Source organism: Zingiber officinale, chromosome 10A (genome assembly GCF_018446385.1).
Source record: "Zingiber officinale cultivar Zhangliang chromosome 10A, Zo_v1.1, whole genome shotgun sequence".
NCBI lineage: Eukaryota > Viridiplantae > Streptophyta > Magnoliopsida > Zingiberales > Zingiberaceae > Zingiber > Zingiber officinale.
The window spans coordinates 94274954-94282016 of NC_056004.1; positions in this window are offsets into that span (position 1 = coordinate 94274954).

A 7063-nucleotide genomic window follows, 5' to 3' on the forward strand; every position below is an offset into this window, starting at 1 on the left:
CCTTATCTTAGGTTGCGTTAGCATGGTGAGCCATAAATGTTAGAGCATGCCTTTGATATGAAATGACAACTACAGTATGTCTCTAATATAGATTGACAACTGACCCCACAGATCATCCGAGTTGATATATGGTGGGATATTTGCCACATGAGATCGCGGGGTCAAAACTTAGGGTAATCGGGGCGTAAATTCTCGGTCCCTGTGCAACTCACCCCACCTGCCACATGCTAGCTCAGGATGCTGTGATTTATCTCCCTCGTGATGACCTTAGGTCGGGTGCGACGGAAATACTGGGGACGAACGATTTCACCTTTTACCACATAATCTAAATTGACAACTGTAGCATACCCTGACATGGACTGACAATTGCCTTATGCACAAATAGTCTCCGCCCGTACCATAAAAAAAGTGATTTGACATGGATTGTTGTGCACACAAAACCAAACACTATTTATATAAAAGATAGATGAAGTTCATTTAAAAGGATTCCTCTCTTATCCTCCCCCTCCCTTGATTACTTTGCCAAAGAACTCACCATAACTAAAGATGATGGTTTGACCCGATCAAATACTATTCTTCATCTTCTATTTCTCCTACTACTACTCTTGCAAAAGCTCTTTCTCCGATGGAAGACACTCTGCTCTGCAACTCTGCTCCGCAGACTATAAAAGTCGGCATTCTACTTCACAACTCTACTTCAGGCTATTTTCTTTTTTTTATCCGAGCTATCTTCTTTTCTTTCTCACATATTTTTTTCTTTTTCTCATAGAAAATTCAATTGCTCCTCCTTATTAACGATGTTGGGCCCACGGGCTATAGCTCGGCACGCTTACGGACACATCAAGCAATCTTGTTATCTTTTTTTTTAAAAAAAAAGGGATAAAGCAACATAGTCATACAACCCTATACTAGTAATAACAACCGTAGTAGTAGTATTAGCTCAACCGCCGTGGGAGACAATTTAATTAGATTCTTAATTTTAATATGGATAATATATATATAGAGAGGAATTAGTTAAGGAAATTTTTATTCAGTTCCAGTTAGAAAATTATTCTAATAATTTAAATATAGATTTTAAGGAAAAATTTTATTTAGTCTAAATTAAGAATTCGTCTAGCAATTTATGAGCATGACATGTTAAAATTTAGAAATTAAATTTATAAAAGGAAAATGAAATATATAATTATTAATCATCCACTTTTTTGTTTTAAAAACATTATTTTGTTATGGAAAGATAAAATTGATTTCTAAATATAGATGGATGATTAATAATTATATATTTCATGCACGTTTAAAGTTTTATTATTTAGAAATTTAATTTTAAAATTTTAACTTGTCAATAGACTAATTCTTAAATCGGACTAATTAAATAAAATTTTTCATAATTAATAATTTTCTAAAATGTATATATATTTATGCTGATAATTCTTAGATTGATTGATTGATTCTCTAATATATCTAAACTAAATAGAAATTTCCTTAATTAACTTTTCATACATCTTATCTTAGACAACTATCTATATATATATATACCCACCATGTAAAAAAAATTAAAAATCAAAATTGTATATGATCAATGGAGGTTGAGGTAATACCAGGGTTGCCTGACGCTGTTGCTCTTGAATGTCTCATCCGCCTCCCTTTCTCTTTTTTACGGATTGCTCGACGTGTCTGTAAGCGATGGAGGCATGAAATCTCTTCGTCATCTTTTTACCGCCTCCGTAAAGCCGCCAACGTCGCTCGTCTTTTTGCTGCATGCGTAGTATCGAATCCTAAGCATCCCTTCGAAAAGTGGGTAGCCTTGTACGACGTGACCGAACAAGTCTGGACGAGGCTGCCGATGATCCGTGACTCGGCTGCCGAATGTCAAGTGGTGGCCGTGGGGCACGAGCTGGTGGTGATAGGACGACGGCACAGCCCGACTAATTTGGTCCACGTGCACAATTTGTTGACCGGCGTTTGGCGGCTGGGGGCGCCCATGCCGGGCCCGCGGAGGGCCTTCTTCGCGTGCGCCGCCTCAGCGGAGTCGCCGGTGGTGTTCGTGGCCGGCGGGCGAGACCAGAAAGGGATGGCGCTGAGATCGGCGCTGGCCTACGACGTAGAGACGGACGCATGGGCGCCTCTGCCTGACATGGCGCGTCCCCTGCACAAGTGCAGAGGATTCTTCGCCCGTGGCTTATTCCGCGTTTTCAGCGGTCAGCTGCTAACGTTTGAGGCGTTCAAAGCCACGATTGGCAAATGGACAACGAGGCGTATAGTGATCCATCAGCCGACGGAGGTAGCTGCGGTGGAGGAGAATGCTACGGAGGAGGAGGAGGAGGAGGAGGAGGAGGGGAGGGCGTCCACGTCCTACTTGAGAGCATTAAAGCACGCCCACGACCAGGTGCTGGTGCTGATTATAGCAAGGAGTCGGGGAGGGATAATTGACTACTTTTTGGGGAAGTTGAAGGAGAGGTTGCAGAGGGAGAAGTGGCCGACGCCGTACGGTTTCGAGGAGCAGAGGTTCGTGGCGTTGCTGAGGAAGAGCGACGGCTTTTGCGATGTCGAGTCTCTATGTTATTTCTATTTTTAATTTTTATTGGTTCATTATTGCCTATCCGAATTTATTTGCCAACGCTTAATGTAATTAATTCAAAAATATGTTAGTCAAAAACTCTCAAAAATAAATAAATTTGTTTTATTTATTATAAAATCTCAAACTATTTTTAATACATTTAAAAAGCATGTAACCTAAATTTAATTAAGAAAAAAACTATGACTTCTTAGTTCTTACGAATCCCCATAAAGACTATATGGAGATTACCCATAATCAGATAATTTTATTAGTAATAAAATTGTTAATTAAAAAAAAGACAAAAATTTAAAAAACAAAAAAGCACTCTTTATTTTTGAAATCATTAAAACACACTCCATTTTATTTTTTTTTTTATCAAAATTATACCTCATTGTCTTATAAAATAATCCAACTATCATTCACTATATTATTCCTATTATTTCCTGTCTCTTTTATTACAATCAAAAATAGGTTATTAAAAAATATAATTTATTCATTACCTAAATATACATTTGATAAATAGTATTTTTCTAAATTTTGGAAATAAAATTTATTCCAATACTAAAAAATCTCTCTCCTCTAAGTAATAATAAAAAAATATAGAGAAAAGATAAAAAAAAAAATATGGTAAATTATAAAAAATTGTAGTGAAATGTGGATATCCAAATTTAATAAAATAATTTTTTTATTCTAAATTTTAGATTTTGGATGATGATTCTATTGTGGATGCGATTAATTAATTTATTATTTAAATCTAAATTATATAACTTTTTAGAATGGTTTTAGTTATTTTTAGAATTACCTTGATTAATTAATTCATATTGTCTAATTTTTTAAAATTACAATTTGAGCTATCAGAATTATCTTGATTATTATTAAATTTATTTAATTTAATTGGATTATCTTTATTGAATACTAAAAATGTGGAACCAGCCTCGTCCCACGGATATAGATTATCTTGATTGAATACTAGATCAAGTTTCTTATTGATTTCTTCAAAATTTAGATTATATTAATTATTAATTAAAATTTTATCTTCGTTGAATTATTAATATTTATTAGATTATATTTATCTTGATTATTAATTAAATTACTTGAATTTTTCAAACTAGATGAGTTATTAATTAACTTTGGATTTATTAAATTAATTAAATTTGAATTAGTTTAAATAACTTTATATCTTAAGATTTAATTAAATTCAAATTATTAGGATTAATTAGAGTTGAATTATTCGTTTTAGAGTTATCTTGATTGAATAAATTAAAAATTAATTAAGATTAGGATTGATTTCATCTAGATCTATATTTACTTGATTTTTTATTAATAATAATTTCTAAGTTTTTAATGTTTATCTTTAAATTTATCTTAATATTTGAACTACTCAAACTATTTCATATTTTTTTCAATAAAAGATTTATAAAATAATGTGATTTACATATTAATCAGTATTTTTTTAATATCCACCAAATTTCTTTCTTTAATTTTGGTTTTTTATCATCATAGGCTGGATTTTTTTTCTTTTTTTTTTTATTTCTTCTATTTGATTCTAGATTATGATTTTCTTATATCTTTCATTTCATTTTGTCTAATATATATATTGAACTTGCATGAATCAAATTATTTCTAAAATTATCTTGATTAATTATATTTAAAATTTTTAAATTAATAGGTTTATTAATAAAATCTAATTTAAAATTATCTGAATTATTTAAAATTTTAAATCTAATTCATTATGCAAAATATTATCTAATTTATTAAAAAAATATTCTCTAATTTATCATAGGGTATTTTTATAATTAAATATATTAATTGGAATCACAACCCCTAACTACTACAACATATATGAAAAAAAATAATTTAAGACTAAAATTATTAGAAACCTCCGAAACGATTTTAAATGATATTTTTTTAGTTTGAAACTGAGTCATTATGGATTCCATCCCATAACTAATTATAGATCTCTGAATGAGTTCTAATTTGATATATTGTGAGTCTCGTGGTTCAACTCGAGTCAAAATAAATAAGTTTGATCCGTTTTACTGAGAAGGTCCACTGTTCGAGTCCGTATAGCCCTATAATCCTAATATATTTTTTATTATTTTAGTATAGTTTTCATTTCCTCATATTTATGGCCAGATATCGTAGAAATGAAAAAGGATTTGAAGATGAAATCTGATAGGTTGCCAAGGTATGGTATCTAACGCCCGATACCTCTTTAGATTTCCTCAACCCGCAAAAGGTGAGGGAAGAGCTGCCCGACTCAGAGAAGCGAATAAATGAAAGGGCATTATCATGTTTTCTCTTGTAATTGGCCAAAAAATTTGATATAAAATATGTATTGATACCATACATAAATTTTTGTTGAATCAGGTAGACTGGCTAGAGAAGGGCAAATAGATGACGTACAATCAAAATTAAAATTTCTCTTATTTTCTACTTAGTAAAGATACACGGTTAATTAAATAAAAATAACATAAAAAAATTAAGGGATTCTAAATTCTGCTGACAATGAATGGGGATGGGATCCTCTGGATCACCTTTCTTGGTCTGCTCGGTGGCAGACAATAGCCCCCACATGTTAAATAGATGAGGGTCATTACCTCTCACCAATACAAATGGTGTACCAAGAGATGGTCCAGTATTTATGGACCAAAAGATCCTTCCCCCAGTGAGGGTGAGCTGGGAGGCTGCGACTGCTTGACGGGGGAGGAGGAGGCGGCTAGGGGGGGAGTCTCACGGAGCAAGACCATAATGGATTTTGGATGATCCAGAGTGAGCCTAGTCTTGATCATGATCAGTTTCCTCATTAATTCATCCACTGCCTGCTGCAGTGACCAGAGGAGCTGGATGATCGAAGCTACGGCAGATAGGCTTTAGAGCGAGCCATCGACTGCCTACTACAGTGATCAGAGGAGTGAGATGATTAGTGCCATCAGTTTGCCGAAGGTCTGCTAAAAAACATAGGCAAGTGGAGGTGGGTCGAGGAGGGAGTCTACCTTTGAACCTCGGAATATACCTGGCCGGATTTTGCTCGATTGTTTGGGAGTTGCAAGAATTTGGAGGCTATTGAGACACTGCGGGATGGTTGAAGAGGAGCAACTGCGAACGATGGATCACATGGATGATGGTAGTGTGTATTGGTGATGAGGGATGTTGATTTTATTGGTATCATTAGTTCTTGTATAGATTTTGATAATATATATATATCCTTTTTCATATAAAAATAGAGTGATCCGACTTCTATTAAATAAGTATAAGGATTACAAAAATTTATCATGCCAAAAATAATATTAAAAAAAAAAACTAAATCATCCAATATCCATTTTGCTCCTCCATCAAAAATAAAAAAGAATAAAAAAGTTTATTTAGTTTAAGTTAGAGAATTAATCTAATAAATGTAAGCATAAATATAAATTTTAGAGAATAATTATGAAAAAAATTATTTAGTTAACTTAGGAATTATTCTAAATTTTAAAAATTAAATTTCCAAAAGAGAAATGAAATATACAATTATTAATCAACCATCTATATTTAGAAAATAAATTTATCTTTCTATACCAAAATAAACTGTATTTTTATATATCATATTAATATTTTAAAACACGATCACTTAAAACCATCCTAAATCGGTTTTCCATATTAATTATTCACTAAAAAAATTCTCATAATTATGATTGTTCCTGTCGGGAAGCTGAGAAGATGGATCTGTCTGTGTGACGTGTCTAGAATGTTGACCACATCTCCATGACCCACATGGTGAGCTGTCTTCTGTGTTGACCAAGTCGTTAGATGTCCTCTGGTCAGCAGTACCTATAGCCAACGACCGGATTGCCCCGATCCCTGGTACCTCGATGCTCGAGGCGAGTCCGAATAATGCATAAGAAACAAGCTGAATAAATAGTGGAATAATGAAATAAATAGAGAACGAGTACGATGACGTACCCTGGCCCCGAGGGGGGAGGGCGCCCTCGGATGGATGGGTGAGCTGATCGAGTCGTCGCTCGACTCTGGATAGCAGATAAATATCCACCAGGTGAGTAGCTGGCTCCGGTGGCTCGAAGCTGGACGCGATATGGATCCGCAGGGCGACGCACAATCCGACTACAGCCTCGGCTCACAGGCCGGAACGCCACAGCGGCACAAAGGCCGAACACTCCATCGGCTCGCAGGCCGGGATATAATAACAGCACGAAGGCCGAATACACTCTCGGCTCGCAGACTGGCATATAGACATAGTACGATACCTAAGCCCTTGAGCGGCGGTTGCTCAGAGGGTGGCGACGGCTGCCAGGAGGTGTCGGCGGCTGTGGCAGTGGCTGCCAGAGGTGACGGCGCTGGACGCCGGAGGCACTGGCTGCAAAAGGCGGCTGTGGCAGTGGTCGCCCGAGACGATGACGCTGGTTGCCGGAGACGGTTGTTGTGGGAGGCGGCTGTGACAACTGCGGGGGATGACGATGATGCCCCCCAACGGCGTCAGCGCCAGAGAAAGGAGGAGGAGGCGGCGGTGCC